This window comes from Chiloscyllium plagiosum, unplaced genomic scaffold (genome assembly GCF_037043375.1).
Source record: "Chiloscyllium plagiosum isolate Xiang-an unplaced genomic scaffold, Cpla_swu_hap1 HiC_scaffold_8, whole genome shotgun sequence".
Lineage (NCBI taxonomy): Eukaryota > Metazoa > Chordata > Chondrichthyes > Orectolobiformes > Hemiscylliidae > Chiloscyllium > Chiloscyllium plagiosum.
The window spans coordinates 97,871,071-97,898,348 of NW_028270146.1; the positions used below are offsets into that span (position 1 = coordinate 97,871,071).

The 27,278-nt window shown below is 42.0% G+C and overlaps 2 pseudogenes; both read left to right on the forward strand.

Moving 5' to 3' along the window:
- The first annotated feature begins 7,824 nt into the window (after window positions 1-7,824).
- On the forward strand, window positions 7,825-11,060 carry LOC148149460 (putative G protein-coupled receptor 139; annotated as a pseudogene).
- Window positions 11,061-12,459: 1,399 nt separating this feature from the next.
- LOC148149461 (putative G protein-coupled receptor 139) lies at window positions 12,460-24,049 on the forward strand (annotated as a pseudogene).
- The last annotated feature ends 3,229 nt before the right edge of the window (window positions 24,050-27,278 follow it).

The window sequence follows — 27,278 nt, forward strand, 5'->3', positions numbered from 1 at the left end:
GAACTGTTATTACCTCTATTGGATAGGGGACACAGTTTAGGAATAAGAGGTTTCCCTTTGCAACTGAGAAGATGAGGTCTATGTTCACACGTGTTATTAGTCTGTGAATTGTGAAATCCTTACATTGTGGAAAAAGGCAAACTCAGTTTTCTGCATTTGCCCGATGGTGTATCTCTGTTGAATGTGGATATTTGAATAGTACAATTTGAAAGGGTTAATTTGAGGATTTTAATTGGATGACCTCAATCAAATTGAAAAAAATCAAGCTAATATAAATTCACGCTTAAAGCACATAATCCTAAAACTGGGAAATGAATGGATATATAGGCTGTCTTTGCTGTTGGTCAGTGAAAAATATCATCCACAACATGAAGAAGTTGCCCCTTAGGTCACTTTTAGACTTTTTTCCTCTCACCCTAAACCTATGCCCTCTAGTTCTGGATTCATCTACTTCAGGCAAAATTTACTTTTCCTATTTACCCTATCCATGCCTCTCATGATTTTATAAACATTTTTAAGGTCACCCCTCAGGCTCCAATGCTCCAGGGAAAATAGCCCCAGCATATTCAGCCTCTCCCTATAGCTCAAACCCTCCAGCCCATGGCAACATGCTTGTAAATCTTTTTTTGAGCCCTTTCAAGTTTTACAACATCCTTCCCAGAGCAGGGAGACCAGAACTGCACACAATATTCCAAAAGTGCCCAACTAATATCCTGTAAAACTGCAATATGACATCCCAACTCCTATACTCAATGCTATGACCAATAAAGGAAAGCATACCAAACACCTTCTTCGTAATCCTGTCTACCTGTAACTCCACTTTCAAGGAACAATGAACCTGCACTCCAAGGTCTCTTTGATCAGCAACACTCCCCAGGACCTTACCATTAAGTATATAAGTCCTGCCCCAATTTGCTTTTCCAAAATGCACCACCTCACATTTATCTAAATTAAACTCCAACTGCCACACCTTTGCCCATTCCTCCATTTGGTGAAGATCCTGTTGTAATCTGAGGTAACCTTCTTTGCTGTCTACTATACCTCCAATTTTGGTGCTACCTCAGTGCTGTACTGAAGCACAGCTTTGATCATGTCTTCAAGATTGCTTTAGAGAACACTAGGGTCAAAAATTCAAGGTCACACCATTTCAATTTATCCATTTTTTCACTTGCTGGATAACCGAAGTCATTACAAGGCTATTTTAGCAAAGCACTTTCTGTTATTCTTTAATCTGTGGTGGTTTGAATTAGATGCATTTTTTTTCTTTCACACCTCTCAATCTCAAAACCATCTCCCACAATTTTATTTCGATGAATTCAATCATTCACACTTTGCCACATATCAGCTAAAGGCATGAATGATGTAGGAAGCAGCGAGATATTGTGCTCTCTGAAATCAGAGATTGTTGATTTTGTTGGCAGTGACTTTAATCAGGAAGCCCCAGTGTGATAACAGTTCAACTGATCCAGGAACACATCAACAGAGATTTCGAAGCAATAGTAAGTGGACAGTTGTCATTAGCTATTTCGGTAGATGACAGTAATATTAATACAACAGATTCATTTACCTTCAATCATAAGTCAATGCCGCTATTGATATGTCAAGAAACAGGCGGCTTTTTTTGAAAACAAGATATTTGACAATGTGCAGGTGGTCCCCAATTTATGAAGGTCAGATTTAGAATTGCTTTTGCTTTTGAATGAGATCCCATTTTAACATTATTTTTACGGATCTGGCTCATATTTATGAGCATGTATTTGAGATTGTACTGTATGTGTTTTGACTTTTGTACACATTGACTTAGGAACATACTCAGAAATGGTGTCCATTTGGCCCGTAACAGGGAATAGAACAGTTTACCTCATGCAACGTATCATTTTCAGAAATATTCACATTTCCATCTGGCTCCATCTGGTGGCAATCCACAATCAGCAGCTCAGGATCCCACTTCCCACAGAGTCCTCATTACATTATTGAACATGATTGTTGAAGGAAGATGCTGTCTATGTGCACGTCATTCACTTTAACTGTCCTCCTTTCCTTGAAAAATGTTTGGGTCACCTGAAAGAATAGATAGATTCCCCGGCCTCTCTATCTTATTGGGAAGACAGTCCTTCCCTCAGTGCAGCATTCCCTCAGTACTGCAACAGGGGTGTCCATCTTCACCTTTTAACAGGGGTTCTTCCCCCAGAAGTTGGAGGAGATGGCATCCTCTTTGACCACACAGTGACTGGTGAAACCAACAGCAGGCATGTGGCTCTTCAAAGCTGGAAACCTTGTACTGAGAGGAAGCAGAAGCTCAGGTGGTACGAAAGGTGAGTGGTGTCACATGTTCAGGTGCCTGCTCCCACATTCTGAGGGTCGCGGCATTCTGCTGCACAGTGCACCACAACACACCATGAGACTGTTCTCCATCTCTTCCTTCCTGAATCTTCACATCTCCTCCACCTGAGCAGACAGCATTCATCTTAATGCCCCCACACATTATAGTGCAGAGAGAGGCTATTCAGCCCATTCAGCCTGCCCTGATTCTATCACCTGGTGTCAATCTGCTACCTTTTCCCCAAATCCCTGCAACCCATTTCTCTCCTAATAACCATCTCATGCTCTCTTGAATCAACCTCCAGCACATTTGCAGGCAATACATAGAATCTCTACAATGTGGAAAATGGCCATTTGCCCAACAAGTCCACACTGACCTCCGAAGAGTAACCCACCCAGACCCATTCTTGACGTATACAAAATAATTGCAAGAAAATGGGGTATGTACAAGATGGGTGGATTACAATGCCGCTAGACTGGGACACGTAACCTGTCCAGGGCATTCATAAAAAAGAAAATCTGGAATTAAGCGTCTGATGGTGACAATGAATCTATTGGCAATCGTTGGAAAATTCAATCAGATTCACTGATGTCCTTCAGGGAAGGCAACGGCCATCCATACCTGGTCTGGCCCACATGTGACTCCAGACCACAGCAGTGTGATTGGCTCTTCACTACCCTGTGGGAAATTAGGGATGGATAATAAATGCAGGCCCAGCCAGCGATACTCTCATCCTCTGAATGAATAAAAGGAAACTAACATTGTTGGGAGTTGGGGAACAGGGGGTTTCAACGAGAATGAGAAGGAGATCAGAAATCTGAGAGGGAAGGCAAGAGAGAGAGGGACACAAAGATGGAGAGGAAAGATGGAAAAGTAGGAAGCAAAAGTGGAAGGCAATAGAAACACTGACCAGCAGTAAACAGAGCAGGAGTACTGAAGGAAATACATACCAATATCAAAGAGACAGGGCTTAAAATATTATATCCGAATGCAAGGACGATCCACAATAAGGTAGACAATTGAACAGAACAGATAGCTCTAAGCAGGTGCAATATAAATCTGATGACAGGGACACGGTGACAAGATGGGGGAAATTGAAGATCGAGGAGTATTTAATCTTTTGAAAGGACTGGTATAACAGAAAACAGAAAAACTGAATCAGTGTAATAGTTAGAAAGGGTATTGGCAGAGAAAATCTAGAGGTGGAATCAGTCTGGGTGGAGCTGAGAAACAACAAGGGATGGGAAATATTAATGGAAGTTGTCTATCGGCCTCCAAACAATGGTGGTAAGTTAGGGGGTTGCATTAAACAGGAAATTAGAGATGCATTCAACAAAGTGCTGCAGTAGTCATTGTTAATTTTAATCCACATCTCGACTGGGCAAACCATGACCTGAATAATATTGTGCTTGGTGAATTCTTCACTGTACACGATGGGGGTTTTAGACCAGGTCATTGTGGAACTAACTCGGAAACAGGCTATCCCAGATTTTGTTTAGTGCAATATAATAGGATCATGCAGACTCAAAGCATTAATTCTGCCTCTCTTTCTCTCTCTGTCTCTCTGTCCATCTGTCTCTCTGTCCAGACACTTCCAGAGCTGCTGTGTTTCTCCAGCATTTCCTACACTTTGTTTCAGATTTTCAGTAGCTGCAGAAGTTTCTAAAACAAAACAGTAAGCTGGGTGATTGGGAGCTCAGCAAAGAAAGCAATGGGTTGATTGATCGAGTAAAGATGGAATGTGGATGTAAATGTGCAAAGAATATAAACTGAGATTGTAAGAGCTTTCATAATTATGTAAAGCAGAAAGATGAGTGAAAGTAAATGTAAGCCCCTGACAATGTAAAATGGGAGATTTGATAACAGAGAACAAAGAAATGGCAGACCAATTAAACAGCTCCTTTTGTGCTGTCTTCACAGAAAGAGACGCACTAAATGCTTCCTAGAATTGCTCAGGAAGAAGTTACTATTGTGAAGAAGGCATTGAAGGAAGTTAGTACGAATAAATTAGAAACAAATATGCTGAAGAAATCAATGGCATTGAAACCTGACAAATCTCTACATCCCAGAGCACGAAACGATATGGACATGGAAATAATAAATGCATTGATGAGCATCTTACAAACTTCTGAAGAGTTTGTAACAGTCCCAGCAGATTGGAAGGTGGTAAAATGAGATACCGGATGGAAGAAGGAAACAGGCAATTTCAGACCCACTCAGCCTAATATTAGGAGCAGAGAACATGCAGGAGTCTATAATAAAGGATGTTGAACCAGAACACCTGAAAAATACCAATGGATTTGTTAAGACGGACCCGGAGGGTCCCGTCTTTGCGTGTTCTTTTGGAAGGAGAGACTCACACTGGCAACTATGATTAGACGCAGACAGCAGTTTATTCACAGAATCTTAACTGATACAACGAATCTACAGGCATGCATTCGTTGGAGAAGGCGTTCTGCCTTCCCGTTCAAAGTTGACACAATTATACTTCGCGCTGCCTGGAGTCCCCGGTCAGTTCGCCTTCCCCATTGGTCCATTCATCTGCGCGCGCTGGGGATCCGTCCTCCTATTGGCCGCATCGAAGTGCCTGTTCAGCTCCTGCTGTGCTTGACAATGGCTCAGCCATCCCTGGGAGCGGTTCCGATCCCGTATTCAATAGTCCATTGTTTCAAGGAATTACTATGCGTCTGACAGGCTAGCCATTTTCAATAGTTTTAGTTTAACTAAATTGTCAATTACACTTATCAACTTTAGACTTAAATAGAGCCATTCACACTCACTAGTTACAGGTTCCGATAGAGCAATTCACACTTGTCTAACAGTTACAGATTCCGATCAGTTTCTTTATTAATCCCGAGTTTCGATGGGGCAATTGATACTGGCTGGTATTTACAGGCTCCAAGATTTAATTAACATTATGCATATCCCTTACAAGCTCCAGCAGTCATGCAATCGCCTGCAGCAGCTCGCTTGGCTGTTGTTAACCATTTCAGGGCTGGAAGTGTCACCCTCCCTAGCCCTACATTAAACACCGCAGTGAAATCTCCCCAACAGATTCCACAAAGCTAACATGTAGTTATGAAAGGGAAATCACGTTAGACATACTTACTCAAGTTTCTTTTTGAGGATGCAATCAAAAAAATTGATGAGGGAGAACCAGTGGATGTGGTGTGTTTAAATTTTCATAAAGCTTTTTAAAACGCCCCAAATTAGAGGTGATTGTGTAAAATCAAAGCACATGGTATTAGGGGGCAATGTACTTGTATGGACTGAGAATTGGTTAACAGCTGGAAACAGTGAGTTGGAATTGTTTTCAGGTTGGAACGTGGTGGCAAGTGAGGTACCACAAAGATCAGTTGCTTGGATTCTGGCCATTTACAATATACTATCAATGATTGGGATCAGGGAATCAAATGTCATATTTTCATGTTTGCTGACAACACACAACTGGGTGGGACTGGGGGTGTGAGTGGTGAGGAGGACAGAAAGGTTCTTCAAGGTGATTTGGACAAGTGAGTGGGCAAAGACATGGCAGAAGCAATACGATGTGAATAAAGATGAGGTTGGCCACTTCAATAGGAAAAGCATATGGCAGAGTATATTTTAAATGGTGATAGATTGGGAAATGTTGATGTACTTAATGACCTTGTGTCTTTGTAGATTGGTCACTGAAAGCAAGCGTGCAGTGCTGCAGGCTGTTAGGAAGACAAATCGCAACATTGGTCTTTACTGGAAGAGCTGGAAATGTGTTGCTGGAAAAGCGCAGCAGGTCAGGCAGCATCCAGGGAACAGGAGAATCGACGTTTCGGGCATAAGCCCTTCTTCTCCTGTTCCCTGGATGCTGCCTGACCTGCTGCGATTTTCCAGCAACACATTTCCAGCTCTGATCTCCAGCATCTGCAGACCTCACTTTCTCCTTTACTGGAAGAGGGCTCGAGTACAGGAACAAAGATGTTTTACTGAAGCTGTACAGGATCTTAGTGAGACCACACCTGAAGCATTGCCTGCAACTTTGAAATCCTTATCTACAAAAAGCTATACGCACCCTGGAGGGAGTGCAGCAAACGTTAATCAGTCTGATTCCTAGTTTGGTAGCTTTGTCATAGAAGGAGACATCAGTTTCATTGGAACTGTATTCACTGGAAGTTAGAAGAATGAAAGGGAATCCCATTGAAACATATAATATTCTGATAGGGCTGACCAGAATGGATGCTTATTGAGCAAAACATTCAGAAGGGTTATGATAGTATTGTGATTTGATGTGAGGAATGTACTCATGATCTTGCCTCAGTACTTCACAAGTCACACTATTAGCATAAACTCATTGATTTACTTATCTAAATGACCAATTGTTTCTCAATTAATAATCCTTTTCAGACTTAAAATATTTTTCTCTGTGATTCTTAAATGAGCTGAAGAATACTTTGCCTATTATAAATCAAAACTGGTTTCTGAAGCAAGTGCAAAACTGCTTAACTTTGAAGATATCCTCCAGAATGACGCAAGTATATTATAGAATCCCGACACTGTGGAACCAGACCATTTGGCCCAACAAGACCACACTGACCCTCCAAAGAGTAAACCACCCAAACCCATTCCCCTACCCTATTACTTTACATTTACTCATGACTAACACACTTAACGTACACATCCCTGAACACCATGGCCAATTTAACCAGTCAATTCACCTAACCTGCACATTTTTGGATTGTGGGAGGAAACTGGAGCAAACACAGGAAACCAACGCAGACACGGGGGGATTGTCTGCGCACAGACAGTCGCCTGAGGCTGGAATGTAACCCAGGTTGCTAGCGCTGTGAGGCAGCAGTGCTAACCACTGAACCACCATGGCACTGTTTCTATAAACCTTTTAATCTTATCCAGATAGAGACAATTACAAAACAGGAAAGAAAACAAAGACTCTGCAAAGATGCTTTGAAAAGAGCAAATCGAAAGTATCTTATTCTCCAAAGGTCAGAAAAGCAACAGATAGGATTTGGTGAAACCTCACAAACCCCCAGCTTTCCTATTGACAACGTTGAATTGCTGACAGCTGCAGGCTGATGTCAGATTTTCCAAGTGTGTCAAATACATTGGGTAAGTAAACTAAATATTGTCTTAAAATGACTGACTTTAAATATTACATGGAAAGGAAACAGCTGTAGAAAATGTGCAAATGATAAATGAAAATACCGATGTTACATTAATCAGTAATATTCCTCAAATTGGTTTATATGAAACTATTTTCCTTAATAGTATGTCTGGCTTTGAGGCACTGGTTCCTACAATTAATTACAGTTTATTTCATGAGTTACATGATTTTTCACATGATTGTCTCTATTTGTTTGTTCAATGACCTGTGATTGATATGAACAATGAGGTATCTGTCACCTCTCTGTACTTTTCTCTCCATAAATATGATGCTCCTCTGAATGCTTCATGTAATCAGACAGAGCTATTATCTGTGGCACCAGCAGGAAAATCTCTCCGCTCACACAACAATGTGTGAATCAACAATACTCCATCAGTTGGAAAATGTTTACTATTCTGTTCTTGCAGTTGTTGGAGTTCTTGATAAGACATTTAATAGTTTCAAGGAAATGAATTTTTAACATGTAACTTAACCTTGTTATCTCTGATTTTGTTTTTCTTTAAAAGTTCCGTTTAAAACCATATTTTGGTGATTACAGCTCTCACTTACAATCAATGACAAAGCTTTCTTTATAGAAAAAGCAATCTGAATGATTCAAGTGTAAATGTAATTGTTACATATTTTACATTCCCAAACTAAATGTTTTGTTCCAATATCGATTGTTGGTGTGAATCTATGACCAGCAAAGACTTGCAAATAGACTCGCAGCTAACCTGGCTAATAGTTCTGACCTAACACAAAGCTCCATAACCTCAGGGAATCTGGTGTCTGGAAATTCACACAGACCAGCCAAGGACAGAATACTTACACAGACCTGGTAAGGCTTTGATGTTAGGGCTGAGAGGGGATCAGAGTGAGTTGCATAGAATTTGAAGGGCATGGACAGGGTGGATAGAAAGTAACTGTTTCCCTTTAGTTGAAGGGATGGTAAGAAGGGGACATAATTTGAAGGTGAAAGACATGAGACTTCAAGGAGATTTGAAGAAAATGTTTTTCACCCAAAGAATTATGGGAAGCTGGAATGCACTACCCCGGGTACGTATTTGAAGTGGGTAAACGCACAACATTTAAAAAGTATTTGAATAAGCGCTTGAGATGTTCTAACAGTCAAGGATATGGGCCAAGTACTGGAAAGGGGCATTAGTGTAGATGTACATTGTTGTTTGTTGTTGCAGACTCAATGGTCCGAAAGGCCTGATCTGAATTGTATGATTCTATGAACCGTAAATATAAAATATGGAACTGGCAGTGAAAGGTGGCACAGCTGAAGGAACAAGTCTAGCTACCAATCATATAGCAATGTTTGATAAAGATGAAGAGAGTGAATATGTTGCATGTTGCATGTGTATGTATCTGTTTGTCATCCTAATTTTTGTGGTATTACATATTTTATATTGACATTGTAACAGAACTTACAATCATCAAAAATTAGAAACACCATCCCTCATGGTAGTTAAAATGGACTTCCCTCATTTGGTTATAATACCTGGAACTCTTAATTCATATCCTTGCACTAAAATCATTTTAAAAAGGAAAGAACTATTGACCTATGGTGGCTAAAATAGTCACTTTATCATATGTTAAACCAATTCACAAAACCATCAAAAAAGACTATTGTTTCGTTTATACCTTTCTGGAAGTATCACATAATGGAATGGAAGTTGCCTGCAAATTATCTCTGTTTGGAGCCAGACATTGGAATACACAATGGAACTGCCTTTCCAACAAAGCAGGCTGAAAATTGATCAGTTCCATCATCAGTACTGGAAGGTGTGTTCTCCCACTCTCTTTATCAACCTGTTTCTCTCTTGACCTTTTAAAAGTCAACATTCAGTGAAAAGCAGAGAACTCAAGGATATCTGCAGATGATACAGGTCATCAATTAAATAACTGTCAGTTCAGGTTAAGCCTAACTCTTCAACGACTCTTAAGAATGTTTTAAACTGTACATTCTTCATCTTCAGGGAACCAACATATCACCTCGCATCCACTAATTTGTAAGAAAATGTGGAACTCCCTGTCCAAAAAAAAGGCATTTAAGCTCAGACTATGCAAACTTTCAAAATAAATTGCAAGGTCAATGTCAGGGCCTTATAATATAAGTATATTGTATGGCAAAAAATGATTCCTGGGACTCCTATGATACAGTGATATAGTTCCTCCCTCGGAGCAACAAATTCTGAATTCAAATTGCATCTTCCCAGATATTTGTCGTAACATCTCTGAAAAGTTTGATTAAAAGTATCTGTAGCGAGGTTCAGATAAGTCAAGACTGACCCCATGACACTGACATCAGTAACACACCAGTCTAGAGTAAGCATGTGCAGAGAGAGAGAGATCTCAAGCTATGCATGAGAGCCATATTCAATAATCGACTATGTACAGATATGAATAAAGAGGTGCTACAGGATGTAAGGAGTTGAATGCCTTGCTTAGAAATAGTGAGCAAGCAACCTCAAGAATACTCATAAACCAAGATACCTGGACCAGTATTTCAATGTAAAGGCAGCAATATTGGCTCAAGGCAGATAACAGGATCAGTCAGGGCTCACTTCAAAGACAGAACAAGATTTTGGTTGTTGAATAATTTATTCATTGGTAAAGTGCTTGTGAATTCATGTCATTCACATGCTAGTTGAGATTCAAATCTATAATTCCGTATTTATCCCCTGTATGTTTTTCAGTTAACTCAGTATCGATTCTGATCCTATCACGAGGAAAGTGTGGACTCTCGAAATGTATTACTCACTATTTGGTGGCCATGGCAGTGGCAGATTTACTTGTTGTTTTCACTGATGTGATACTGTTTACAGTTATTCCTTTTCATTTCCCAGATACCTACCTGGACACCACTCCTGCACGCTCTGTCTTACATGTCCTGCTTTCCACAGCCACAGACATTTCAGTCTGGTTCACTGTCACTTTCACCTTTGATTGATTTATTGCAATTCATTATCATAAGTTGAAAACAATATATTGTACAGAGAAAACTGTGACCATGGTTATTGCAACTGCAAGCATGCTGTTCTTCTTGAAAAATATTCCTTGGTACTTTGTATATGAACATGAATATATAATTGACAATGTGCCCTGGAGTTACATTGCAACACCAAGTTTTCACTGAAACTGCCTGGATAGCATAATAATACTGCCTCAGTATTATTTTAACTCCTTTCCTCCCATTCATTCTGATTTTACTGCTCAATGCTCTGACTGTCAGACACATTGTAGTGACCAGCAGAATCCGCAGGAAGCTACTGGATCACAGCAAGAGTGAGAATCAATCTGACCCAGAGATGGAAAACCGCAGGAAATCCATAGTTTTACTCTTTGCTATTCCTGGTAGTTTTGTAATGCTATGGCTGACAAATGTTATGTAGTTCCTTTATTGGCAAATTGCAAATATTTATGACCATACAGGTCCCCATGATCCAGCATATATCTGGCTACATGCTGCAGCTTTTGAGTACCTGCACCAACACCTGTATTTATGCAGTGACCCAGACTAAATTCAGAGAGCAGCTGAAGAATGCAGTCCAATACCCAGTCACTGTAATTGGGAAATTACTAAAATGACTGAAGTAAGTCAAATAAAATCAGAGCCATCTTTCTATCTCTTATTCTGGTTACAGTGTTTCTTCAAAAGATTGCAACCTATTTTCTTCCTCGGTCTATGTCTGACTCCATCTCCATTGGAAATCTTCTCTCTCTGGCCTCCAGGATGGTAGCTTTCAGATTCCAGTTTCCATATCAATGCTCATAAAGTGACCACTCCTGGAAGACCCATTGCTCAAGCCTTTTCTTTTCAAATGGTCCATTATATATGATAATGCTCAGGTAGGTGGGGGCTCAGTTCCCATGTGGGGATGACCATTTATCATTGCTGATACCACAGCTCTGTGTGGTCTCACTTTGTCCTTCCAGGAATGGCAGACAATTTCTCAGTTAACAAGAGTGCAGTGGGCAGCATAGTGGGTCAGTGATTAGCACTGCTGTCTCACAGCACCAGTGATCCAGGTTCAATTCCCACCTCAGGTGATGGTCTGTGTGGAGTATTCACATTCTCCCCGTGTCTGCATGGGTTTCCTCCGGGTGCTTAAAAATGTGTTGCTGGAAAAGCGCAGCAGGTCAGGCAGCATCAAAGGAGAAGGAGAATCGACGTTTCGGGCATAAGCCTTTCTTCAGGAATGAGGAAGGTGTGCCAAGGAGGCTAAGATAAAAGGTAGGGAGGAGGGACTTGGGGGAGGGGCGTTGGAAATGCATTAGGTAGAAGGAGGTCAAGGTGAGGGTGATAGGCCAGAGAGGGGGTGGGGGCGGAGAGGTCAGGAAGAAGATTGCAGGTCAAGAAGGTGGTGCTGAGTCTGAGGGTTGGGACTGAGAAAAGGTGGGGGAAGGGGAAATGAGGAAGCTGGAGAAATCTGCATTCATCCCTTGTGGTTGGAGGGCTCCTAGGCGGAAGATGAGTCGCTCTTCCTCCAGGCATCGTGTTGCCATGGTCTGGCGATGGAGGAGGCCAAGGACCTGCATGTCCTTGGCGGAGTGGGAGGGGGAGTTAAAGTGTCCCAGAGATGAAACGTTCCGCAAGTAGGTGGCCTGTCTCCCCAGTGTGTTCCAGTTTCCTCCCATGGTCCAAAGATGTGCAGGTTAGGTGATTTGGCCATGCAAAATTTTCCCATGATGTTCAGGGATGTTCAGGGATGTGCAGGTTAGGTGCGTTGGTCAGGAGTAAATGTCGAGTAATATGGTAGGAGAATGGGTCTGGGTGGGTTATTCTTCGGAGTATCGGTATGGACTTGTTGGGCAAAATGGCCAGTTTCCACAATGTAGGGATTCTATGGTTCAATAATTACATGAAGATGAGGATCTGTCACACACCTCCATCACTACACAGTAGGTATTTCCCCATTGCAAAAGAAAACAGGTTACTTGGATTAACATTTCCTCAATGAGTGTAACTACCTGGTGCATCCACAAATTCCAATAAATGGTTCAAGTTCATAAGACAACAGCTATCCTGGATGATGATGATGATGATCATCATCATCATCATCATGCTGTGATTGTATTTGCCTGTTTTGAGGAAGGGGGTGTGGGTCTTCTTGAGGTTTGGCTGGAATCAGCCTTCAGATCGGTCAGTCGCTCTGCAGTGCCGTCATTCTTCAAGCACCGTCACATTCTAAACAACATTGACATTGGGACAAGAGGATCTGTGCTTCTAAATTTGTGAGTCTCAGTGTCTCAGTCCAGAGTTCATCCCAGTAACCAGGTGGATACTTCATTCTGTTAATGCATCTCAACCACTGTTTTTCTCCAGCTCATCTGACCAAGGGACTTCACCAAGTTGACCCTACCCAAGGGCCACATGGTCTATTAAATATTTTCACTTCAACTGACTCCTCCTTTAGGATTGACGATTAACAAGCCACTCCACACATGGGCTCTATTATTTCTATTGAGCAGCATTATTGACAAGATTGACATTGTGAATGATTCCTGTGAACTGCTAGTCCTGTTACACTAAGTATTTTGCTTAGTTATGACCCGTGTTCATCTGCAGTGGCTTACATTCTTTGCGCTCTCAGAACAATGTGTCCCAGCTCCTTATGAAGCAAAGAGAATCCCAATCAGCCAGAATCGCACCCTACCTCAACTCACACAATCTCAGCTCAACAAATCACTTCGGGAGAGTAATGGCATCCTCAATCCAACATTCCCGGGCAAGGCTAGCCAATAAAGGCTCATATCAACATGGGAATGTTGATGTGACACAATGCACATGTCACCTTCCCAATGATGCCAGAGGGAAACCTGTGGATTTGCAATAAACCTTTGATATATTTAAGGCTTTGTTTAGCCTGAAGACATGGGCATCACTGTGGAGAACCTGAACCGAACATTTCCACTCAAGAGGTTAAAAGGGGGATTTGACTTGTCACACTTGCTGATGGTGAGTGCAACACTAAAACACAACCTTCACTCAGGTCAGGTGTTGACTCAATCTTACGCAAGATTTCCCAGCGGATACAAATCATTGCAGCAGATCTGACCAATGCCTTTTACTGGGATTCCATGAGTAGTATTTTCAAAGGGAGAACTTTACAATGGTCCAGTGCAATCGACACATGGGAACACCACCTTCTGTAAATTCCCCTCCAAGTCACTCACCATTCCTGACTTGGAATGATGTTGCTGTTCTTTCAGTGTCCTTCAAATTCCTGCAACTTATGTCCTAATATCACTAACCAATATGGCAAGGACTGCAGCAGTTCAGGATGGCAGATCACCACTACCATTTCCAGGGCAATGTGATAGGCAGTAAATACTGGCCCAGGCTGTGACATCCGTATCCCTTGAATGGATTCTAAATTACACCCTCCAAAGATGTTAGTACAATCACTCAATTCACCATAGACCTATCTTGGTCTGAACCTGCAGCTCCTCATGTCAACTGAGGAATTGACATGGCGTTATGTTGGTGATGTTGGGCATGGTTGACTGCAGCAGCTGTGGTGTTAAGAAATACTTAGTAACATTTGCCACATGTGACCATGAGTTACTAGAAGAGGGTCTTCTGCTCTAAGACTAGAAATTGTCTGGGATAGAGTCAGCTCCTGACACCTTGCCATCTGGACTACACTATGTGGCCACCCCATCAGTCTGCTCTTCACTGGAGAAAGCAATGGATTGAGATATTCCATTGGAGCTGACAAAGTGCTTTGGAGAGTCCTCGCTCATTGTAGCTGTAAGACAGGTCACTTGGACACTGTTACCATCAGACATCTGTTTTAATGAGAGAGCTGAATGATGGATTCACCAAGAACAGGCTTCCAAATGGTACAATCTGCACCTTCATCAACTAAAGACATGAGCCCTTCCTGTCAAACAATCATCCATGGGCTGTCACAGAGTTTGCTGCTCAAAAGAAAAGCATCATAATCACCCTGTATACCATCCATGACAACAGACCCAAACTTGCTGTTTTGTTGGTGCCAGATTGTGGCATTGCGAAGTCACACTGTGTCTTGTGAAACTGAAGTCCAGTCCATCACCGACTCAACTGAGCACTTCAATGCAAATATTGTCCAGTCTCAGCAGTGACCCAGTGTCCATATAAACAGCAAACCTGTGGGTTGCAATTCTCTTACAAACTGAGCAGTAGAGAGTGCTCGAGCAATGCCACAATTAATACTTGCCTTTCCACAGACATCCTGCTCGAATATCCCAGTGGGATTCTCTGGATTGTGAGGGCTGACATTTCAAATGTGTTCCATCATCCTCCCAAGCTCAGATTCCACCATTCGTCAGCTACCCAATAATGTCATTGTATCAACACCTCTCCCTTTCATCAGAAAGACCACCAGGGTTAGTTATGGATGATTTCCCCCATGGTCACAAATCAGTCCATCTAATAGAAGACACCCACACTGCAAAGATATATGATATCAAATGCTGCCTACAGATGGATACCATTGCACCAAATATTTCACTCTTTGTGCAGCACTATGAACATCTCACCCCGTCCATCAAATGTAGGGTGTTCTGGAAGAAACTTATCTGCATTCTTCGCTTATGTCTTGATTGCCCACGGATTGGTCACTCAGTGATATTTCTAGCCACTCACCATGGATGCCCCTATTAAATGGGTGACTCCTAGCTGCCATATTTGCACAGTTTTGCACGTCACCAGCACTCTGGTCCTCAGAGGAGGTAGGAACCTCATTTGCTGCTAACAATATCAGTTGAGAGTGACAACTCATTTTGATTCATTGAAAGAATGTGATATTTCCTCTACTGTTTCTGGTGTCATTGCCAATGACCAACATGACATCTGGAGAGATGTTCTGTCCAATTGTACACTCTCTGGATGGTCTGTAAACTATCATATGGACTGAACCTGACCTTGGCTTCTCAACCCTGTTGGGTGACAGTCTCTTTTGAGACACCGGTACTGCCATTGTGCTCAGGAGAGTATCGATGCCGGAAACAGCAAATGGAGGATGAGCTCCTTTTCCACAAGCCACATGAAGAACGTCAAAAGTCATTGGCTCTGTCTCTTGCCTTTACATGACTCAACATCCACCTTCATTCTTCAAGCCTTTCGGTGCCAGAGTAATGGACACAGAGCAACCAGTTCACAAATGGTGCAGATTCCTCTGTCCAATGGCAGTGTCATTGAGATTCAACAACACCTCAACAACATCAATCTCACAAACAGTTAGACTTGTAAGGCTTCCCAGGGAGTGCATTCAGCACTTCCATCAGATGACCCTCTCACTAATCACAACAAATCACAGGCCCACCAACACAATGTGGTGATGTCTGTTAAGGACAATTAGAACCTAGAACATCATAGTGCAGTACAAGCCCTTCGGCTCTTGATGTTGCGCTGACCTGAGAAACCAATCTGAAGCCCACCTAACCTTTACTACTCCGTTATCATCCATATGTTTATCCAGTGACCATTTAAATGCCCTTAAAGTTAGCAAGTCTACAACTGTTGCAGTCAGGGCATTCCACGCCCTTACTACTCTCTGAGTAAAGAACCTAGCTCTGACATCTATCTTATATCTATCACCCCTCAATTAAAGCTATGTCCCCTCATGCTAACCATCACCATCTGAGGAAAAAATGTTTTCACTGTCCATCTATCTCATCCTCTGATCATTTTTTATGCCTCTATTAAGTCACCGCTTAACCTTCTTCTCACTAATGAAAACAGCTTCAGGTCCCTCAGCCTTTCCTCCATACCAGGCAACATCCTGGAAAATCTCCTCTGCACCCTTTATAATGCTTCCACATCCTTCCGATAATGCAGCGACCAGAACTGCCTACAATACTCCAAGTGCGGCTGCACCAGAGTTTTGTGCACAAGAGTTTTGTACACCTGCAACATGACCTCATGGCTCCAACACTCAATCCCTCTACCAATAAAAGTTACCACACTGTATGCCTTCTTAACAACCCTGTCAACCTGGGTGGTAACTTTCAGGGATCTATGTACATGGACACCAAGATTTCTCTGCTCATCCACACTACCAAGAATCTTACCATTAACCCAGTAATAGGTATTCCTGTTATTCCTACCAAAGCTCACACCTTTTCACATTAAACTCCAGTTGCCACCTCTCAGCCCAGCTCTGCAGCTTATCGACATCCCTCTGCAATCTGTAACATCCTTCCGCATAACGCCACCAACTTTATTGTCATCCACAAATTTACTAACCCATCCTTCTATGCCCTTATCCAGATAAATTTTAAAATTGACAAATAGCAGTGGTCCCAAAACAGATCCTTGTGGTACAAGACCAGTAATTGAACGCCAGGATGAACATTTCCCATCAAGCACCACCCTCTGTCTTCTTACAGCTAGCCAATTTCTGATTCAAATTGCTAATACCTTATCAATCCCATGCCTCCTATTTTGTGCAAAAGCCTATCAAACGCATTACTGAAATACAAAAAGACCACATCAACTACCTTGCCCTCATCCACCTATTTGGTCACCATCTCAAAGAACTCAGTAAGTTTTGTGAGGCACAACCTACCCCTCACAAAACTGTGTTGACTATCCGTAATCAAATTATTCCTTTCTAGGTGATTATATATTCTTTCTCTTAAAATCCTTTCCAACACTTTACCAACACCGAAGTAAGGCTCACTGGTTTATAATTTTCAGGGTTGTCTCTACTCCCCTTCTTAAACAAGGGGAGAACGTTTGCTATCCTCCAGTTATCTGGCACTATTCCTGTACACAGTGACGACATAAAGATCAAAGCCTAAGGCTCGGCAATCCCCTCCCTGGCTTCCCAGAGAATCCTCAGATAAATCTCATCCAGCCCAGGGGATTTAGCTATTTTCACACTTTCCAGAATTGCTAACACCTCCTCCTTGTGAACCTTAATCCCATCTAGTCTCGTAGCCTATATCACAGCATGCTTCTTGACAACATTGTCCTTTTCTAGTGTGAGTACTGATGAAAAATATTCACTTAGTGCTTCCTCTATCTCCTCTGGCACCAGGCCCAACTTTGCACTACTATCTTTGATTGGTACTAATCTTACTCATTCTTTTATTCCTCATATACCTATAGAAAGTCTTAAGGTTTTCCTCTCTGCCAATGACTTCTCATGTCTGCTCCTAGGTCTTCTTAGATCTCTCTTTAGGTCTTTCCTGGCTAATTTGTAACTGTCAAGTGCCCTAACTGAGCCTTCAAATCTCATCCAAACATGATAAGAGATAGACAAGAGATTCAACTTCCTTAGTAAACCACGGCTCCCTTGCTCAACAATTTATTCCCTGCCTGACCAGTACATACTTATCAAGGACACACTGTAGCTGGTCTTTGAATAAGCTCCACATTTCAATTGTGCCCATCCCCTGCAGTTTCCTTCCCCATCCTATGCATCCTAAATCTTGCCTAATCGCATTGTAATTGCCTTTCCCACAGCTATAACTCTTGCCCTGCGGTATATAGCTATCCCTTTCCATCACTAAAGTAACCATAAACTAATTATGGTTACTATCATCAAAGTGCTCACCTACTTTCAAATCGAACACCTGGCCTGGTTCATTCCCCAGTACCAAATCTAATGGAGCCTCACCCCTTGTTGGCCTGTCTACATACTGTGTCAGGAAACCCTCCTGCACACATTTTCAAAAACTGACCCATCAAAAGTACTTGAACTATAGTATTCCCAGCCAATATTTGGAAAGTTTATGATCCCCCACAATGACTACCCTGTCACTCTCACTCCTATCGAGAATTATCTTTGCAATCCTATCCTCTACATCTCTGGAACTATTCGGAGGCCTATACAGTATGCTAACAGATTATCTCTCCTTTCCTGTTTCTAACTTCAGCCCATACTACCTCAGTAGATGAGTCCTCAATCATCCTATCTGCCACCATAATACTGTCCGTGACTAACAATGCCACACTCTGCCCTTTACCATCTTCTCTGTTATAGAATGTAGAACATAGAACAATACAGCACAGAACAGGCCCTTCGACCCTCGATGATGTGCCAACCTGTGAAGTAATCTAAGCCCATACCACTACACTATCCCATCATCATCCATGTGCTTATCGAAGGTTTGTTTAAATCACCCTCATGTGGCTGAGTTAACTACATTGGCAGGCAGGGCATTCTACGCCCTTACCATTCTCTGAGTAAAGAAACTGTCTCTGACATCCGTCTTAAATCTATCAACCCTCAATTTGTAGCTATGCCCCCTCGTACAAGCTGACGTCACCATCCTAGGAAAAAGATTTTCACTGTCTACCCTATCTAATCTTCTGATCATCTTGTTTGTCTCTATCAAATCTCTCCTTAGCTGCCTTCTTTCCAATGAGAACAGACTTACGTCTCTCAGCCTTTCCTCATAAGACCTCCCCTCCAGACCAGGCAACATCCCGGTGTACCTTTCCCAATGCATTCGCATCATTCCTGTAATGGGGTGACCAGAATTGTATGCAGTATTCCAAGTGTGGCCGCACCAGTGTTTTGTATAATTGCAGCATGACATTACAGCTCCGGAACTCAATCCCTCTACCAATAAAACCTAATAAACCTTAAACAGCACTATCAACTGGCAACTTTCAGGGATCTATGTACATGGACACCAAGATCCCTCTGCACATCCACACTACCATGAATCTTCCAGTATTCTACCTTCCTGTTATTCTTCCCAAAGTGATTCACCTTACATTTAGCTGCATTGAACTCCATTTGCCACCTCTCAGCTTAATTCTGCAGTTTATCCCAGCCCCCCTGCAACCTGCAACATTCTTCCACACGGTCCACCACTCCAGTAACTTTAGTGTCATCTGCAAACTTACTAACCCATCCACCTATGCCTGTGTCCATGTCATTTATAAAAATGACCAACAGCAATGGTTCTTACTGAAACATCTAAATCCCAGAATCTGTGATAACCATTCCTTATCCTGCTCTATCCATGTCTCTGAAATGGCCACAACATTGAAATCCCGGGTAGCAACCAATGCTGCAAGTTCACCCACCTTATTCCGGATGCTCCTGGCGTTGAAGTAGACACACTTCAAAATGACTTCCTGCTTGCCAGTGCCTTCTTGTGACCTGGATTCCTTATTTCTGACCTCACTACTCTCAACCTCCTGGACACTGGAACAATTTAGGTTCCCATCCCTCTGCTGAATTAGTTTAAACCCACCAAAAGAGCAGGAGCAAATTCCCCCCCACCCCAGGATATCGGTACCCCTCTGGCTCAGGTGAAGACCATCTTGTTTGTAGAGGTCCCACTTACTCCAGAAAGAGCCCCAATTAACCAGGAATCCAAATCCCCTCACCCCCCCCACCCCCCACCCACCATTCCTGTAGCCATGTGTTCAACTCCTCTCTCCCTATTCCTCTCTTCACTAGCATGTGGCATGAGCAACAAACCAGAGATAACATGTCTGTTTATTCTGGCTCTAATTTTCCACCTTCGCTCCCTGAATCTCTGCCCGATCTCTCTTCCTACATGTCGTTGGTGCCTCTGTGGACTATGACACAGGGTTTCAACCATCCCCTCAAGGATCCTGAAAACATGATCAGAGATATCACGAATCCTGGCACCTAGGAGGCAACACACCAACCGTGAGTCTCTCTCATTCCCATAGAACCGCCTACATGTCCCCCTAACGATGGAATCCCCAATGTCTAATGCTCTGCCTCACTCTCTCCTTCCCTTATGAGCAACAGGGACAGAATCTGTACCAAAGACCTGTGCCCCATCGCTTATTCCTGATAAGTCGTTCCCCCCCCAACAGTATCCAAAATCGTATACTTGTTGTTGAAGGGAAGAGCCACAGGTGATCCCTGCACTGCCTGCCAGTTCCTTTTCCATCCCCGATAGTAACCCATCTACCTTCTTCTTTTACCTGAGGTGTGACTACCTCCCTGTAACTCTTCTCAATAGCACCCTCCACCTCCCGAATGATCCAAAGTTCATCCAGCTCCAGCTCCAATTCCCTAACTGGGTTTTCGAGGAGCTGGAGTTGGGTGCACTTCCCACAGATGCAGTCAGCAGTGACACTACTGGTGACCCTTACCTCCCACATTTTGCAGGAGGAACATTCAACCGTCCTATCACTCTAATCACTTTTTAGAACTTTGGGATCCCTATCTGCAGCTAGGTTTGTAAATATGTTGTGATGTATAACATTGTCGAACATTTTATTAGGGTCACTAATATGGCACGTATGGGTGTCTCAGATCTTTGTATCTATTAAAAGTTTGGAATATGGAATAGAGAGCTATATGTGTAAGTTTGGGATGATGTTAAGTCAGATGGGAGCAGCAAGTTTCAAAAAGACAATAAAAATATGAACTGGAAGACAGAAATTATGATAAATAGGGTTTAATGGAGGTCAGTCTACAAACACTATACAGAGTGAAATCAGAATGCGCAAATTGAAACACACTAAAAGCTAAAAACATTGAAAAATGTAATATAATGTAATCCTTAGACTCAAGGTTGCTGGACCACTGGTGCTGGAAGTGAGGTGATATGGGTAGAGTTGAGAAATACCAAGGGGATAAAACATCAGTGGGTGTTATATATACATCTCCAAATCTCAGTGGAGATGTTGGGAAAAGCATCAAACAGGACATTAGAGTTGCATGTGACAAGGGAGTATTGGTAATTTCAATCTGCACATAGTTTGGGCAAATCAAATTAGTCACAATGTTGTAGAGGAGGAATTCCTGGAATGTATATGGGATGGTTTTCTTGACCAATGTGTGGAGGAACCAGCAAGAGAGCAGGCCAACTTAGACTGGGTACTGCGTAACGCGAAGGGAATCATTACCAATCTAGCCGTGTAAGTCCCCTTGGGGATGATAACATGACAGAATTTTTTGTCAAGATGGAGAGTGAGATAATTTATTCAGAGACCAGGATGCTGAATCTTAATAAAGGAAACTATGATGATATGAGGTGTGAGTTGGCCTTGATAGATTAGGGAGAGTTACCTAAAGGAATGATGGTACATAGGCAATAGCAAACATTCAAGGAAAGCATGGGAGAGCTACAAAAACTGTTTGTTCTTGTCTGGCACAAAAGCAAAATGGGAAGAAGGACAATCTATGTCATACAAAGGAAATTAGACACAGTATCTGATCCAAGTTAGAAGAATTCAGATTGGCCAGGAAAAATAAAAGGCCTGAGTATTGAGAGCTGCTGAGAATTTAGCAAAGAAGGAACAAGGAATTGATTAAAAAGGGGAAAATACAGTACAAAAATCAGCTTGCAGGAACATAAAGACTGATGCTAATAGTTTCTATAGGTACGTGAAGAGAATAAGATTAGCAAAGACAAATATACGTTCGCTACAGACAGAAACGGGGGAATATACAATCAGGGACTAAGAAATGGCTGAGCAACTGAATACATTGGTTCTGTCTTCACAAAAGAGGACACATATCAGATACCAAAAATGTTGGAGAATGCAAGATTTAGTGAAAGGGAAGAACTGAAGGAGATCAATATTAGTAGAGAAATGCTGCTGGGAAAATTGAGGGGATTGAAGGTGGATAAATCTGCAGGGCCTGATAATCGACATTCCAGAGTACTTAAGGCAGTGGCTATAGAAATAGCAGATACATTGGTAGTCATTTTCCAGGATTCTATAGACACTGGTACAGTCCTTGCAGATCGGAGGGTAGCTAATGTCACTCTAATATTCATAAAGGGAGGTAAAGAGTAAAAAGGGGAATTATGGATAAGTAAGCCTAACCTCAGTATGTGGGGGGAAATTCTTGAATCCATTATCAAGGACTTCATAGCTGAGAATTTCGAAAGTAGTGGCAGGATCAGGCAAAGTCAGCATGGATTTATGAGGGTAAATCATGCTTAACAAATCTGTTTGAATTCTATGAAGATGTAACTAGTAGAGTTGACTGGGGGGACCCTGTCAATGCTGTATATTTTGACTTTCAGAAAGCGTTTGACAAAGTCCAGCATTATTGTGCAAGTTTTAAAAATTCTAACAGGATTAGAAGGGTAGATGCAGGGAAGATGTTCCCAATGACGTCTAGAACCAGGGATCACAGTCTGAGGATTCGCGGTGGACCATTTAGGATGATGATGAGGAGAAATATCTTCACCCAAACAATGGTGCGTCTCTGGAATTCATTACCACAGGAAGTAGCTGATACCAAAACAGTAAGGTGTATTCTAAAGGCAGCTGGATATATCACTTGGGGCAAATGGAATCAAAGGTTCTGGGGAGAAAGCAATATTAGGCTATTGAGTTGGACAATCAGCCATGATTGTGATGAATGGCACAGCAGGCTCAAAGGGCTGAATGGCCTCCTCCTGGTCCTTACATTTTTTTTTTCTATGTTTCTATTTGCACAGAATTCTAGAGCATATTGGAAAGGTCCTGTTCAGTTCCGAACTGCTTATGTCAGCACTGATTGGCCTTGTGGAAGGTGAGAAATATCACTGGTGTAAATAAAGCTAAATTACAAACACAACTTCTGTTATCTGGCTCTATAATTACATGAAAGTGAAAAATTAAGGGGCCAACTAATTAGAATGTCTGATGCAATGAAAAGATCTGATTGGGAAAATGAAGATTGTTTATGATTCACATGCTATCTGAGATACTTATATTTAAATCTTTTATCTATTTTTACTGAATTATTCCAGTTAACTCAGTGGCTATTTTGTTCCTGTCATGAGGAACGTGTAGACTCTTGAAAGGTATCACTCACTACCTGGCTACGGCAGTGGCAGATCTTCTAGTCATTTTCTCTGACATGATACTGTTTACAGTTATTCCATTTCACTCCCAAGTTACTTATCTGGAGACCACACCCACACGCTCTCTCTTACTTGTACTGGTTTCCGCAAGCACAGACACTTCTGACTGGGTCACTGTCACCTTTACCATTGACCGATTTGTGGTAGTTTGTTGCTGGAAGATGAAAACGAAAAGTTGCACTGAGAAGACTGCAGATATGGTCATTACATCAGTGAGTGTGCTGTTCTACTTGAAAAATATTCCTTGTTAGTTTGGATACGATCCTGAATATGTCATTGACAATGTATCCTGGAGCTGCACCCTATCACTGAATGTTTACACTGAAACGACGTGAGTTGCATTTCACAGTGATAGTGTTATTTTAACTCCTTTCCACCAATTTATTCTGATTTTATTGCTCAATACTCTGACTGTCAGACACATTTTAGTGACCAGCAGAATCCGCAGAAAGCTACTGGATCACAGCAAGAGTGAGAATCACACTGACCCAGAGATGGAGAGCCGCAGGAAATCCATCATTTTACTCTTTTCCATCTCAGGCAGTTTTATATTGTTATGGATGACAAATGTGGGCTTTTTCGTTTATCGCCAATTTACTGACAGATTTTCCTACACAGGTCCCCGTGTCCCTGTGTATATCACTGAACAATCTGTCTACAAGCTGCAGCTTTTGAGTACCTGCACCAACACCTGTATTTATGCAGTGACCCAGACTAAATTCAGAGAGCAGCTGAAGAATGCAGTCAAATAACCATTCACTGTAATTGGGAAATTACTGAAATGATAAAAGTAGGACAAATTAAATCAAGCTGTCATTTTCATCACTGTCTCTGCTCACTGTACCTCTCACACACAAATCTCAATGCAACTCTTCAACACATAGTGCCCTTCACTCAGTGCAAGCTGGGTGAAGGGCACCACAATTTCTACTTAGGCACTTTACAGTCTCTCCAACTCAACATTGAGTTCAATAAATTCAAGGCATGACCTCTTGCCTCCGCTTTGACCACAGCCACATAACCCCTGTCCTAGTCGTGTCTTGTTTATGCGTTATTGGCCTTGCACTGAATGAAGCAGGCTCCTTTTCTCCTTTTCACACTAAACATACACATCTACCTCTATCTCTCCATCATCACCACATGAACTCCCTATCTCTTTGCTCTGGGACCCCTCAATTATGTTCTAATCTCTCCTCTTCATCCTCTAACCACAGCATTAAGAAGTTCATTTAATGGAAATACATCGCACATTCTTTACTGAGGAACGATTGAGAAGAATCATCAGTTAACATAAGTCTTCTGAAGGAATTTTTTAACAAGAAGGTTAGGGTTAGTGTTATTTAAATGAGAGAAGAATGTGTGTACAAAGTACCAGATTCAGAGGTAATGATATTCCTGAGTGGTTGTAGTCATTACAGAAATAAGAATATATGAAGCTGCCATGGGAATTAAGCATGGGGACATCATCCTAACTTGATTGATGGGAAGAGGAAAGAATAATGCAAGTCAACAGAAAAGGGGAGTATAAACTTGAGGGGGACAAATATCCTTACAGACAGGTTTGCTAGAGCTGTTGGGGAAGCTTTAAACTGGGTTGGCAAGGGAGTGGGAACCAGAGCATCAGGTCAGAAGATGCAGCAGTTGGTGTAATGGTAGATGCACTGAGCAGAGAGACTGCGATGAAGGGATAGACTAAAATGGCAAGAGGATGGGAGTCCAGGCAGAAAGGCAATGCAGAGACCAGGGCGAAAGGTAGAAAAGAGAAAAGTAAAATTGGGTGACAGAATCACATGCAAAAGACAGGGAGATTGCTAGATTCTAAAGGGACAATGAGTACAAGGGCACTTGATCTGAATGCCTGTAGTATTCAAAACAAAGTTGATGAACTTGTTGTGCAAATCAGTATAAAGGGGGATGATTTAGTTGCCATTACAGAAACTGATTGCAGGGTGGTGATGACTGGGAATTAAATATACAAAGGCATTAGATAATTAGGAAGGATAAGCAGGAAGGTAGAGCAGGTGGGATCATACTCTTAATTAAGGATGAGATTCGGGTGATAGGGAGAGACAATTGAATCCATTTGAGTAGAAATCCGGATTAGTAAGGGGAAGACGTCACTGGTGGGCGTAGTCTATAGGCCACCCAATAATAATGCTACAGTAGCACAGGTGGTCAATCAAGAAATATCTGACGTATGTATGAATGGAACGGCAGTCGTCATGGGAGACTTTAACATGCACATTGATTGGCTGAATCAAGCTAGTAGAGGCCGTCTTGAAGAAGAGTTCACAGAACTCATCCATGATAACTTTCTTGAACTGCATGCTACCGAACCTACAAGAGAGTGTGCATTCTTAAATCTGGTCCTGTGTATTGAGGCAGGTAAAATTAATGGTCATGTAGAAAATGATCTTTCAGAAAGTGTGATCACGGTATGATTGAATTTCAGATACAAATGGAGGGTGAAATATTATCACCTAAAATCAGGGTGTTATGCTTAAGCAAGGGAGACTGGAATGGGATGAGGAAGGAGTTGGCTAAATTCGACTGGGAGCACTAGTTATATGGTGGAACAGTTGAGGAACAATGGAGGACTTTCAAAGTGATTTTTCACAGTGCTCAAGGTAAGTATACCTTGGTCAGAAACAAGGATAGCAAGGGTAGGAAGAGCCAGCCTTGGATAACCAAGGAAATCAAGGAAGGCATCCAAGTAAAAGTTCAGGCTCACAAAGTAGCCCGAAGTAGTTGGAAATAGGAAGAGTGGGAAAACTTTAAAATGCAACAAAACAAACACAAAGTAAGCAATAAAGAAGGAAAGATAGATTATGAATGAAAACTAGCGCAGTATATAAAAACAGGTAGGACCGGTTTTATAAATATATGAAACAGAAAAGGGTGGCTAAAGTGGACGTAGGCCCCTTGCAGGATGAGAAAGCGGAATTAATATTGGGTAATGCTGAAACGGCTGAGGCCTTGAATAACTATTTTGTGTCAGTCTTCACAGTGGAAGATGTGTCTAACATGTCAAAGAATGATGTTCAGGATACGATGGGAGGTGAGGACAATTCAATTGTTATCACTGAAGGGATGGTGTTGAGCACACTTGAGGGTCGAAAGGTAGATTAGTCCCCTGGTCCTGATGGAATGCATCGCAGGATGCTGAAAGAAATGGTGGAAATTATAGTAGATACTTCAGTGGTAATTTACCAAAATTCACCGGACTCAGGGCAAGTCCCAGTAGATTGGAAGCTAGTAAATGTCACACTGCTGTTTAAAAAAGAGTGTAGGCAAAAGGCAGGTAACTATAGGCCAGTTAGCTTAACGTCTGTATTCAGGAAAATGCTGGAGGCTACCATTAAAGAAGAAATAGTGAGACATCAGGATGGGAAGGGTTCCAGCAGGCAGACGCACAATGGATTCAGGAAGGGAAGGTCATGTTTAACAATCTTACTGGAGTTCTTTGAGGCTGTAACAAGCATAGTGGATGGAGGGGAACAGGTGAATGTTGTATACTTGGATTTCCCGAAGGCATTCAATAATGTGCCACATAAAAGACTCATCCATAAGATAAGAATGCATGGAATTGCGGGGAACATATTAGCACAGATAGAGGACTGGTTAACTAACAGAAAGCAGAAAATTGGGATACATGGCTGTTTCTCTGGTTGGAGATCAGTGGTGAGTGGGGTGCCACAGGGATTGGAGTTTGGCCCGCAACTGTTCAGGATATATATAAATGATCTGGAAGAGGAGACCAAGTGTAATGTATCTAAGTTTGCTGATGGCACTAAATTGAGTAGAAAGGCAAACAGAGGATGTGGAGGGTTTGCAGAGAGATTTAGATAGGTTAATTGAGTGGGCAAGGGTCTGGCAGATGGAGTACAATGTTGGCAAATATGAGGTTATCCACTTTGGAAGTAAAAATAGTAGGTCAGAGTATTATTTAAATGGTGAAAGATTGCAGCATGCTGTTGTGCAAAGTGACTTAGGAATGCTCATACATGAATTGCC